Below are 14,771 nucleotides of genomic sequence, written 5' to 3'. Positions count from 1 at the left end.
ATCGTAGGCTGACAGGGAAGGGGGGGTTTGCTTCTGCAAGCCTGAGCGTCTGTTCCCCATGTTAGGGGCGGCTGATCGACGTCCGAGTGCCAGTGGTCCTCCGGAAATTCAGGGGGCTGGTGTCCGACCATGCGAGTCAGCCGTAAAAAACTACTGCAACGGAAAAGCAGCAAAAGAGAATCAAGCGAATCAAGACCAATGACAACGACCCCTGCGACGAAAAAGGACTTGCGATTGGAAGCTCGGTACGTGGAACTGCCGATCTCTCAACTTCATCAGAAGCACCGCCGATCTACTGAAGGACCGCGGGTTCGGCATCGTTGCGCTGCAGGAGGTGTGTTGGACAGGATCTATGGTGCGAACGTTTAGAGGTGATCATACCATCTACCAGAGCTGTTGCAATACACGCGAGCTGGGAACAGCTTTCATCGTGATGGGTGATATGCAGAGACGCGTGATCGGTTAGTGGCCGATCGACGAAAGAATGTGCAGGTTGAGGATCAAGGGTCGTTCCTTCAACTTTATCTTAATTAACGTGCACAGCCCTCACTCTGGAAGTACTGATGATGACATGGACGCATTCTACGCGCAGCTTGAACGCGAGTACGACTGATGCTCAAGGCATGACGTCAAGATCATCATGGAAGATCCAAACACTCAGGTAGGCCAGAAGAAGAAGTTCAGACCGACGATTGGAAAGTTCAGCGCCTACCAGCTGACAAACGAAAACGGCCTACTATTCCTAGAACATGGCCATTCGCAGCACCTTCTTCCAACATAGCCTCCATTATTGTTACATCTGCAGATCGCCAAAGCTGACGTAATCGCAAATCGACAACGTTCTGATTGATGGAATCGTCGTCAGGACCTATCGTGGCGTTAACGTCGACTCTGACCACTATCTGCTGATGATGAAACTGCTCCCAAAACTCTCCGTTATCAACAATTCACGGTACCTGCTACCGCTACGGTACAACATAGAGCGATTGAAGCAACCGGATGTCGCCTCAGCATACGCGCAGAATCTCGAGGCAGCGTTGCAGACGAGGGCGAGCTCGATGTGGCTCCCCTAGAAGACTGTTGGAATACACTAAAAGCAGCCATAAACAACGCAGCCGAGTCGGGTACGTGGAACGGAGTCGACGGAACGAATAGTTCGACGAAGAGTGCAGAATGATTTTGGTGGAGAAGAACGCACCGCGGGCGGTAATGCTGCAGCATGGAACCCGGCAGAACGTATAACAATACAAACAGAAGCAGAAACAGCAGACCCACATCTTTCGGGAGAAAAAACGCCACCGGGAAGAAACGGAGTGCGAGGAAATGAAACTGCTGTGCCGCTCCCAAGAATCGCGGAAATTCTACAAGAAGCTCAACAAATCCCGCAACGGCTCTGTGCCGCGAGCCGAAATGTGCAGGGATAAGGACAGGAGCCTCTCAATGGATGGACGTGAGGTGATTAAAAGATGGAAACAGCACTTCGATGAGCACCTGAGCGACGCGGAGAACGTAGGCATGTGGGTTCAAGATAACGGAGGAAACGACTACGTCAGTGCAGCAGAAGACGGAATGATCCAGCTCCCACATTGAGGGAAGTTAAGGATGCCATACACCAGCTCGAAACCAATAAAGCAGCTGGTAAGGCATCGCAGCTGAACTCATCAAGATGGGCCCAGAAAAGTTGGCCACGTGTTGGCACCGATTAATAGTCAACATCTGGGATACCGAACAACTACCGGAGGAGTGGAAGAAACGGCGACCATTTGGAATGCGAGAACTTCCGAGCGATCACAATTCTGAATGCGGCCTACAAAGTGCTATCCAAGATCATCTTCCGTCGTCTGTCACCTAATACAAATAAGTTCATGGGAAGTTATCAAGCCGGCTTCGTCGATGACCGATCGACAACGAACCAGATCTTCACCGTGCGGCAAATCCTCCAAAAATGCCGTGAATACCAAGTCCCAACGCATCACCTGTTCGTCGACTTCAAGCGGTATACGATAGTATCGACCACATAGAGCTATGGAAAATTATGGACGAGAACAGCTTCTCTAGGAAGCTGACTAGAATGATCAAAGCGACGATGGACGGGTTGCAAAACTGCGTAAGGGTCTCGGATGAACTATCCAGTTCATTCGAATTTCGCCGGGGACTGCGACAAGGTGACGGACTCTCATGTCTACTATTCAACATCGCCTTGGAAGGAGTAACGCGACGAGCCGGGCTTAACAGCCGGGGTACGATTTTCACGAAATTCAGTCAATTTGTGTGCTTTTCGGATGACATGGACATTATCGCGAGAAACTTTGGATCAGTAGCAGAGTTGTACACTCGCCTGAAACGCGAAGCAGCAAAGGTTCGACTGGTGATGAATGCGTCGAAAACAAAGTACATTCTAGTAGGCGGAACCGAGCACGACAGGATTCGTCTAGGAAGTAATGTCACGATAGACGGGGATACCTTCGAGGTAGTGGAAGAATTTGTTTACCTCGGATCCTTACTAACGGCTGACAACAATGTTAGTCGTGAAATACTAAGACGCATCATCCCCGCACGAAATGTACCATCTACAAAACGCTTATAAGATCGGTGATTCTCTGCGGACACGAAGCATCGATCATGCTCGAGGAGGACTTGCAAGCTTCTTGGAGTTTTCGAGCGACGCGTGCTAAGGGCGACCTTCAGCAGTGTGCAGGAGAACGGCGTATGGCGGCCACGAGCTCGCTGTCTTCTACGGCGAACCCAGCATTCAGAAGGTGGCCAAAGCCGGAAGAATACGGTGGCAGGTCATGTTGCAAGAATGCCGGACAACGACCCTGCTAAACTGGTGTTTGCCACAAATCCGTTTTAACAAGAAGGCGGGGAGCGCCATCCGTTTTAACAAGAAGTGCAACTGTATCCATAGTACTTCATCCATTAAAATTACACGTGAAAGCTGATTGTGGAGGTGCACCTAATTTTAGAAGGTCATTCATTCATTGTCGCAGAAATATAAAGAAAGGCGATAAATATTGGCCTAGGGAATTGTTCTTAATTTGATATAACTATTTTTAGACTGAATAGGTTATGTTACTTTATACCAAAGAAAAATTCCAATTTTATTAAATTTTTTTTGTAAGTAGTCACAGTGGCAGCAGCCCCTTGCTTCGGTTCTACACTGGACCCTTGATAAGATTTTCTTCTATGAGCTTCTATTTTAAATCAACACACAGACGTTCCTAGGCTATGATGCCCACTTGGTCACTATTTTTTGTGCGGATTCAAGTAGATTGTATAAAATTGTCTTTATAATGTGTGATTGTGTTTTATAGTTTAGTTGTTTTTTGTAATGACAATGGTCGTAGATCTGCTTTTGTAATAATGTAAATTATGGTATGTGATTCTTGTAATGGTCTGTATGGAATGTAGTGGTAATAATTGTAATAGTAATGTAATAAGGAGTATATCGAAAATAAGCTATCCACATACATTTGTGTTGTACGCATGTATTTGTGATGGTATTTTATGTTCAGACCGCAGCATGCTGTGCGTTTGCTGTTAGCTTTCGATTATTTACTTGTTTGTGCGGTTGAAATTCTGCGTTTTCAAAATGTCGCGTATTGAAAAGGAAGTGGAAATTAAAGTTCTGGACACATGGCTAAGTGAGAAGGGTATTACTATGCGAAAATTGGCGAAGCGGTTTGGAATTCATCATGCCAGTGTTAAAAACATAATTAATAAGTTTGGGGAACATTATTCTTAGGATGAGCTACCAGGAAGAGGCAGAAATCCCAGTTCTTCCAAAACGAAACTGGACCAGAAAGTTGTATCTCTAATCATGAAGAACAAATCAATGTCAATACGTGATTTTGCCTAAACAGCAGGAACGAGTGTCGGAATTGTCCAGCGTATCAAGAGGCGAAATCACCTGAAGACCTACAAGAAGCAGAAAATCTCGGAAAAAGTGTAAAACAGAAGAAGCAAGCAGCAACAAGGGCCTGGAAATTGTATTCGTGTCTTTTGCAGGGTCCGGATGCATGCGTTTCAAACGCTGATGGACGATGAGACTTATGTAAAGGAGGACTCAAAAACCCTTCCAGATCCACAATGCGTTAGTGTCGTCGATGGGAAGGATGTGAGCTATGCGGACAGGTCGATTCATGTGGAGAAACTCGGTCGAAGCAATATGTTTCTGTGGTTTGAAGTCAACCATTTTTTACACTACCGGAACTATAAATGCAGAAATCCGTCGATCTGAGTGTTTCCAGAAGAGATTGCTGCCTTTATATAAGAAGCATAGTACACCTCCACTGTTTTGGCTGGATTTGGCGTCGGCTCACTATGCCAAAACCACTCACAATTGGCTTGTGGAAAAGGGTATATAACAGTTCGGCTGAAAAGTTCGTATCGTTTAATAGAAACACACATTTTTTTGCCAAAATTCGTTTTTATTATTCAACATAATTGCCATCAGAGGCGATACAGCGATTATAGCGATCTTCCAACTTTTCGATACCATTTTTGTAGTACGATTTGTCCTTTGCCTCAAAATAGGCCTCAGTTTCAGCGATTAAATCTTCATTGCTTCTAAATTTTTTACCAGCGAGCATTCTCTTGAGGTCTGAGAACAGGAAAAAGTCACTGGGGGCCAAATCTGGAGAATACGGTGGATGCGGAAGCAATTCGAATCCCAATTCGTTCAATTTCAGCATGGTTTTCATCGACTCGTGACACGGTGCATTGTCTTGATGAAACAAAACTTTTTTCTTCTTCAAATGAGGCCGTTTTTATGAAATTTCGTCCTTCAAACGTTCCAATAACTGTTGAGGGTTTTCCCTTTTCAAGGTAGTCGATGAAAATTATACCATGCGAATCCCAAAATACAGACGCCATAACCTTACCGGCCGATTGTTGAGTCTTTCCACGCTTTGGGTTCGGTTCATCGCGTGCAGTCCACTCAGCTGACTGTCGATTGGACTCCGGAGTGAAGTGATGGAGCCATGTTTCGTCCATTGTTATATATCGACGAAAAAAATCGGTTTTATTTCGATATAACAGCTCCAAACACCGCTCAGAATCATCAATTCGATGTTGTTTTTGATCGATTGTGAGCTCAAGCGGCACCCATTTTGCACAAAGCTTTCTCATATCCAAATATTCGTGAATAATATATCCAACACGTTCCTTTGATATCTTTAGGGTGTCAGCTATCTCGATCAACTTCACTTTACGGTCATTGAAAATCATTTTGTGGATTTTTTTCACGTTTTCATCGGTAACAGCCTCTTTTGGACGTCCACTGCGTTCATCGTCTTCGGTGCTCATATGACCAGTACGAAATTTTGCAAACCACCTACGAATTGTTGCTTCGCCCGGTGCAGGGTCTGGATAACACTCATCAAGCCATTTTTTGGTATCGGCGGCACTTTTTTTCATCAAAAAGTAGTGTTTCATCAACACACGAAATTCCTTTTTTTCCATTTTTTCACAATAACAAAAGTAGCTTCACTCAAAATGCAATATCTCACAAACTAATAATCAGACAGCTGTCAAATTTATACACGTATCTTTTAAAGGTTGGTACTAACTGAAAATGGTATGGATTTAATTCTAGTGGCGCCCTCTCATAGAAACGATACGAACTTTTCAGCCGATCTGTTATTTCGTTGAAAAAAATAGCAATCCACCAAATTGGCCTCAGCTTCGACCCATCGAACGTTACTGGACAATCGTGAAGAGGGTTTTCAACAAGACTGGTTAGGCAGCTGAGACCATGCAGGAGTTCAAAAATTTTTTGGCTCAAGCGTCCAAAAAATGCGATGCAACACTTGTCCGGAACTTGATGAAGAGCGTTCGATCAAAAGTTCGAAAACTCGTGAAGGAATAACTTAAATTTCATACGGTTTTCTTTATGCTCAAGTTTAACCTCGTACAATAAAGGATCAATTTTTAGTTTGAATATAATATCGTTTTTTTTATCATAATTTGAAAGAAAAATTTGTGGATAGATTTTCGATACACTCCTTGACGTAATAACAATAATAATAATCTTTTAAATGGGTTTACCTGTTGGGTACTTGATGTATTTTTTTACATACTTACCTATGCTCTTGCGTTATTTATTCGTTTCTTTTTTATAACTCTGGTATTCTGCATCATTCTTCTCCTTTTCTTCTCTCTTTTTATTCCTTCTTTTCCAAGTTTAAGAGCTTTTCTTAGTTCGATTTTCCAGTTTTCTCAGTGTGAATTAATTTCATATGGAATGGAAATGTTGAGTTCCGGCACTCGAAGTGTAACCAATTAAAAAGGGCATAAATTCAGTTTGGAAAATTACTTTTACTTAATTCAAAGTACAAAATGTGTAAAAATAATACAAATTTCAGAATCAATTCACTTTTGCTCGATATGACCACCTTTTGCCTTGACTATGGCCTTGAGACGGTCAAAAAACGAATCGCAAGCTGCCCGAATGTGATTTGCAGGTGTATTTTGGCCCACTCGCGGACAATAACTTTTATCAGCGCCTCGAGACTGGTGTATCTTTTAGTTCGGACTTTGCTCTCCAAAATGGCCCAAAGAGAATAATCTATTGGATTCGCATCTGGTGAATTCGAGAGCCATTGTGTGGACGTGATGAAGTTCTGAACGTTGTTTTTCAGCCATTCTTGGTTCACTCGAGCTTTGTGAGACGGTGCCGAGTCCTGCTGAAACGTCCATGGTCTGCCACCGAAATGTTTGTCTGGCCACGGCTTCAAAGCAACCTCCAGAATACTTTCCCGATAATATGTCGCATTTACCTTGACGCCAGGCTCGATGAAAACGATTGGAGAGCGCCCATCTGCGGTTACAGCGGCCCAAACCATTATCTGTTGCGGGTGCTGCCTCCTGGTGGCCAATCGATGACTCAAATTCTCGTATGAACGGTTGGTCAAGTAAACCCTATCGTTTTGAGAGTTTACGAATTGCTCAATTGGAAAAATTTTCTCGTCAGAAAATACAATGTTCGGAAATTGACCGCTTTCGGCCAAACGAAGCAACTCCTTCGCTCTCTCAAGTCTAACTTGTTGCTGCTTCGGTGTGAGATCATGCCCCTTTTGGATCTTGTAAGGCTTGACCTTCAGATCATTTTTCAGTATGCGGCGGATGCTACTGTCGGATATTTTCAGTTCTTTTGCCATTTGATTGGCACTTCGTCAAGGATTTCGTTCAAGTCGCTTCTTCACTTTTTGAACCATCTCACGTGACGTTGCAGTCTTTTGATGACCACCTCCATGACGTTTTGCGATGCTACCAGTATTATTGTAACGAGTTATGGTGCGATAAACAAAAACTTTATTCACTTTAAGGTGTTTGAGCTGGTTGTGATTTTCCATCTAAAGATAAAGCAATCACACTATTACGTTTTAAATCCATCTCTGATTTTTTTTTCGCGTTCACTTTTGGCAAAATGCTTTCTTGCGCTTGTGTTAAACAATACAACTCCGAACTGTCATTTAGTAAATTTTTAGAGAGCCGTGCGTCAGCTGCGCGAGCGGTCTGAAGTTGGTTACACTTCGAGTGCCGGACCCTGTAATTATTTACACATGCAATTTACACATACATATACATCTACATATGCACGCAAACATACTCACACACATACATACATACATGTACTCCACAAGCAAACATCGTAACATTGAGCTACTGTTTCTATTCTAATAGATTCTGACTAGGGTTAATGTACCAATAATCATCTCATTAGTAGTGTCACCATGTTATTTTAGCAATTATTCGACTTTCGATTAATGCATGGAGATCAAATCGAATACAATATCTTTGCTTCGGATTTGTGAAGAACTATCGCAGTAAAAGTAGTTCGAAAATTGTTCAATACTGTTGTTATAGCGACTCGAAAACTTGAAGCGAATGCTCCTAATTTCATCTTACTTTTAAAGACAATCTATCGAACAAATACAACAGATCTCACTCTAACTAATGGTTTTCGTATACGAAATGACTAATGGAGCTGATATAAATGAGGGTACCGTTACTATTAGTCGATCGTTAGTCCTGAGCTGAAACGGTGGCCTTTATTACCGTTCTTGCATACACTTCCTCTTACACTTCACTCACAGATCATCTCACCCATCAGGTCTCACATGAAAATGACACAACCTCACAAAATGAACTGGATGAATATCGTTTGACAGCTATCAGTGCTTTGCTCATTTGTTCAGTCTGTATTATTTTATTCTATTCTACAATATTCTATCTCATTCCACAGTATTCCATGGCACACAAACCTCCAATAAACGTCAAAGATGAACTGCATTTACCGTTCGTTTGATGTCATCGTGTGAAACCCAATTGGGATACGTTCACTCCATTTAATTTCTACTTCACACTGGTAATAAGGGCCGGTAGGATGAAAATGAAACATAAAACAGAGCTCAGTTAAGCCCTACCGGCCTCTCCAAACCCCGGATGTTTGGAGCGTAATGCAATCAACATCTTATTCAGGTCGTTCCGTATTTCATTCATTAAATTCAATAATTAAGCTAAAACTGTAACATATATCTATATTAAATTCTAACTGTAATTGATTGTATCTGATGATGTTGGCAATTCCGTCAAGCCCACCAACCACGGGAGGGAATTCTCGAATCCTCTAGTGATATTTTTGAAATTATACGTAATATGAGACAGGCTTCGGTATGATGATGCTGGATTGATTGGTGTAATGATGCTGGACTAGGTGGATTGAAACAGGTTTTTCTTTGCATGATCACTATAAATGACAGGTTACAATTTCATACATACTGAACCCTACAATTTCAGAACAGGAAGTTGAAATCGGACAAAATTGTACACTTACTTATGAAAACATTCTAACTTTCATTTGAATCTAAGTTTGAGAAAATTGGTTTTTGCGTTTCTGAGCAATTAAAGTCATTTCTTTATAAATGAAAACTATGATCATCTTCCATTTCCTCATCCAAACGACGCACATATTCGGTAACTTTCTTGCTTATCAATTACCAAAGTTACATTACATTAAGAACGAAGCATCTGCACTCCAAACCGCAATTTACGTTTCTCATACGATGTAATTCACACGAAGAAACCGTATGGTTTGGTGAGACGAAATGATAATGAGAAAAAAATTCTGCATTTTCCAGCAGGTGTTAACATTCCAGAATGACTGCTACTTACCTAACTGTTAATTTGTACGATTCTTATACGGTCAAAGCCAAGTGCAACAGCACCTTTCCATTGGCAAGTTTCACCTTTGATGGTGGTCATATGACCAACTTTGGGTCCGTGGTCAATCGGACAAGTGGAGCGAGTTAGATTGAATCAGATATTCTTTTGTGTTGCTCCGACAAAAAAAAAAGAACATATGGCAGAAAGCACAACAGTGGTCACTAGTTATTGTGACCTATATGGGCTACAGTCTTACTTTGTTACCGTTTTGCCAGATCAAAAGCACACGTGCAGTGTGTCATGCAGGAGCGACAGGTTCTTTCAGTGGTGTGCATTTATGGAGCCTCTGAAAACAATGCATCTGACCGGTGGTTAGGATAATTTTCTATGTATCTCCGTTGTTTAGCGCTCGGTTGACTGTGGGGACTTTATTATATGGCTTGACCACATTTCCGTACTGAACAGGACTTTCCATTTCAAATGTATCTCGGTGTGATCCTTCTATTATAAATGTTCAAAGTTAATTCTATTAACAATACCGATATTACTTCTGGCTTCACAGGCCAGTAAGAGAGTCTAGGTCTCGGGTACCAACGAATAAATAAGGGAAGACCGTATTTATTATTTGAAGTCATAAAGTTAGTTTTTCAAAATGCGTGACGCGACACATTTAATAAAATGCATACCTGTCCGAAGAAAAGCAACTATGCATCATCTCACAAACTTATAAAACGGTGACAACTCTGCTGCCAAGAATCTCGTATGTGATTTCGCACTGTATTTGACCAACTACTCGCCTGCAAACCAACGAGTTTTGCTATTGCATAATTTACATTCATAAACATATGAAAACTGCAAACAATAGAAATGAGTGACGTTCCTAACAATAGCAATTACACCCTCCCAGCACGAAGGTTCACAGAAGTTTTATCTCCAACTCTACCAGCCACTTGGTTAACTTTGCCATGCTATCCGGTTCAGCATCACCAGAACTTTCGTTGCGAGCCAACTCGGTTTGGCCAAAGTGCGCGAGACAGACGGTAGGTGTGAGAACAAATGATTTTACTTCACACTTACCGGTTTGTGAGTATGTCGCGGAAATTCACCATCGCCGTCATTCATCATTCGTCTAACTGGCGTTGGTTGGTTGGTTGGTCGGTAGCGGGGCCAAGTTGAGCAATAGAAGAGTCGACGCGCGGCGACATTGATGCGTAGCATCTAGCAAAAGTGATCCAGAAGAAAAAGTACCAGTAATTTGCTTTAAAAGGTATGGAAAATGGTGAAAAATTGTTATACAATCATTCAGAGGATGGGAGTATCGTACTGATTACGTGCAGCACTAAGGGTGGCATAGAGAAAATAACGAAGGGGACGAAAAAAAAAAGTTTTTCCAAATCATTAAATCGTTCGAATTACTAAATTATTACAATGCAACTGTCGTAATTATATGCTTCATTTATGGAATGCATTTAACGCGACTACAGATGGAACGAGACGTCAGAATGGGAAGGAGAACCCGTATGTGTTCGGGCCTTAACGAGGGGCCTCGATGGCAAACGAACTGGATTTGCCATGACTGGCGTAGAAGGCTCAGAAAGTCACACCATGCACAATCGGAGTGCTAATCGCTCTACCTTCCGCAGTAACGAGAGTAGCAGCAGCAGCAGGTGGATAAAATGGTGCAATTTTTTAATTAAAGTGGAAAAGCCTTCCACACATCACACGCAAGAGGCGTGATTGATTCAGCTAAACATAACTTATACGATGATGCCGGGAATGCGCTCAAATTGTAGACTCACGCCCGTTCAAGCTCTGAGCTGCGTTCATGTAATCAGTTTCTTTTTCGTACGGATGGAATGCATTTTATTCGGTCAATTACTATAACTGATAGCTGTTAACGAAAAATGTTCATAGTGAAGCACATGTGACAGGAATGGTCTTTACGAATATGTTTTTTTTTTTGTTACCGATTTTACACTGTACATGCTCATCATAGGAATTCAAGTATTATTTCATTCATAAAATTCATTCATGATTTTTTTTTATTCAAGTCTACAGAAACCTCTTGATCGTACTGATTGAGCTAAACATTTAAAAAAATATAATTTTCTATATCATGGAATGTGAAAATCATTCACGACTTATATCTTCGCAGCTGTTGCGAAATCAGAGCAGTGAAAAAAATTTTTTACAGAGTATCGATTTGATCGGATATAATTAGGTTGAAGCCGGGGTAACAAAATGATATATAAAATGAAATAGGATGAAGATCATTGAAGTAGCGTTTCATACTATTAGAGAACGTTAATACGAAAATTTGATTTTTTTCAATACCTTTGTGAGATGATACCTTTTTTATCAATTCGCATGAGTTTTAGTATAAATATTCGTAGGTATTGTTAGCTTTCAAATAATGTTTGATGATTTATAAAAGCATTCAGTTTAATTAAAAAATTTTAGATAATCATCAGTGTCTTAAAGCTTTGTTCCTTAAAAATATGGTTGATGAATTTTACATTAACCCTTCATTTGACAGAGTGGTTCAAGAAGACCCTTTTTCGTTTTTACCATTAATGTACCATTTTTTCCTCTCTCATATGGAAAGGCTATGCAATCGCTGTGATAACCAACTTTACAATCGAGTCCCGGCCATCACTAAAAGTCTATGTGTGTTTGTGACAAATAAGTTCACTCAATTTTCTCAGAGATGGCTGAATCGATTTTCACAAACTCAAATTAAAATGAAAGGTCTTATAGTCCCATATATTGCTATTGAGTTTTATTTCGATCCGACTTCCGGTTCCAGAATTACAGGGTGATATTCACCAAAAAAGGAAAAAATAGTCACACAAGTTTTTCAGAGATGGCTGAACCGATTTTCACAAACGTAGATTTAAATGAAAAGGTCTTCGAATTCTCTAAAAAATCCCCGAAAAGTTTATGCAGAGCCTACTGTCGGTTCCGGTATTACAGTGTGATTAGTGAGAATTTTCAATTTCATGAGTAGTTTTTAGCAAGCGATGGCGAAACGAGTTGCAAATCCACTGCTTAATTCATTTAGTTGGCAGATCTTGTTAGTTAATGAATACATTACACTACTTTGGGACTACTAGTCCCTGCTTTCCACTTCTAAAAGCACCGATAATAGTAGAGAAAAGCTCCAAAAACTTTCTCAGCAACGGTTACACCGATTTTCACAAATCATGATTTAAATTGAAGCTCTCATTTGCTGAAAGTACACAGTGCAATTTCATCCAGATCCGGCTTCTGGTTCTGAAACTATTGGGCGATGAGTGTCAAATCGTCATTCAAAACGACGATGCAAAACTGGTACGCGTCGGTACGGCTCCGTTCGCAGCGTACTTTGTTCAATTTCGTATAGCGTGCATGGTTGCCACTTTTAATTCTATATTTTTCAGGTGAAAAATATGTCAGCCTGTAAATCTTTTATTGAATGTTTACCAACCTGTTAATATTATCACAAAATCATGATCGCGATGCAATCAATTGAAAAATAAGGAGGGCTAAGTGTTTTATACCATTCGACATAGTTCATCGAGCTGAGCAATGTATGTGAGTATGAGTCAAATAATGTCACTCATAAAATAAAAAATCTCATAGTCCCGTAGGTTGCTATTTAATTACATCATAATTTCATAGGGTCAAAGGGGGTTAAAAATTGCAGACCTTCATTAAGAGCGACGATGCAAAAAGGGTAAAATTCTTCTAGATTTTTCTCAAAACTGATTTAATTTGTAGGCTATATTATTTACTGACTAAACGAACCGACTTCGGCTATACCGGGTCCCAGTTTTTGGTTCCAGAAGTACCGGAAATAGTGGCCAAAAACTCTACAACAAAGCTCACTCAATTTGCTCAATCGATTTTCACAAACTTAGGCTCAAATGAAAATTCCTATAGTCTCATATGTTAATGTTTATTTTCATCCGGGTCCGACTTTCGGTATGGAGTAAAGTGTGTTTAATCATTCAGTGCGACGATGCAAAATAAAGAAAAATTCTTATCAACTTCACATAATTATTTACAAATTGAAAAGGTTATGTTAGTTCATACCAAAAAAAGTTAATTTTATTCATCTTGACAGAATATTAATGTAATATTTTTGAAAACTTAAGTAATAGGGTAAGGGCTCCTTATTTCATCTCATTTGTTAGGACGTTACCTAAAAACCTGATTTAGCTATAAAATCACTACGATCTTACATATTTCTGCTTAATTCGCCTTGCTCCACATGAAAAATTGATTCACATTCCATGGAAATTAAAATAATGTTGAAAAAATCAGCTAAAAACACTTCTGATATGCTCCTAATTCTATCTCAAAGGAATTTTATTCATCCTATCGTTGGTCCTATATTCATCCTATTATTTAGTAATGGCGACAGCAATCAAAACAATACATTGCACTATTACACTCTCAGGCTCAAAATGTCCGATTTTTCCTAAAAATGGACTAATGCCAACTATAAGACAACAAACGATATTTTTAGAACCAGTTTTGAATCATTTCGACGTTTAAAAATTTTTGAGTTGTTTTCATTACCTTTCGTTTTAAATTTAAAATTTTACTGTGCAGTTAATTTGGTAAACTTAACAACAAAACAAAAAAGGAATTGTTTTTATTTAGGCATTTGCCCTTCTAAAAACAAAACGCAAAGCCAGAGATGCCATTTATACATATTCATCTGTATTGTATAGATTTTTGCGTTGATTTAAATCAGAGTACAGATTTTAAACAGATTTCCTAAATGTAATACAGATTTGTACAGGTTCAAAAAAAGTGAGAAGTAAAAAATTAGACTTTTCTCTCTGTGTATCTATTAGTATTTGATTGCTGTAATTCTTTGAAAGTTTATTAATCAACGGACAAATCGCATGTTTAAATGGAAATCTTCGCAGATATGAGGAATTGTCTTTTATCATTTATTTATTATTATTTATTTTCTAACTGTGAAACAGATAGAGCAGATGTAGACTTTTTATGCAAAGCAATACATATTTTCTATGAAAATATCTGGCATCTCTGTACACAGCCGATGAAACACATACACTTAACAGCGTAATGTTGACATACAGCGGAAAGAATACAGTGCTACTAGATTTACTACAATGGTTATTACATTAGTATTTGAAATGCTCCTTCTGGTAATATTCGAAGCCGAAATAGTTTTTTTAAATATAAATATAAAGAATATAATTAAACTTATGTCACGGATACCAAAAAAATACTTGTTGATGATAATTTGAAGAAAGGAAATTTTTTTTTGTAACATTATGAGAAAACTTGGCAACTTTGCGAAACCAAACGAGATGAAAACAAAACGCAATCAAGTGAACTAAGTGAAAAACTTTCATCTCATGTTTTTGATTACTTTTATTGCTTGTCGGGTAGTTTTTGAAGTTTTTAATCGTTAATTAAACAAGTGGCAAGTGAACATTACTAATTATGAAGTCATCCAGCATTCAATACTAGTGTTATGCAAAACAGTGATTATGTTTTGAGACGAATCGTTTAGTAGATATTCAGAAACATGCCGAACTGTAAATCTTGAGACGAAAATGTATTCCAAATCGAAAAATGAG

This window comes from Malaya genurostris, chromosome 3, assembly GCF_030247185.1.
Source record: "Malaya genurostris strain Urasoe2022 chromosome 3, Malgen_1.1, whole genome shotgun sequence".
NCBI classification, from domain to species: Eukaryota; Metazoa; Arthropoda; class Insecta; order Diptera; family Culicidae; genus Malaya; species Malaya genurostris.
This window is presented reverse-complemented; position numbering follows the sequence as displayed.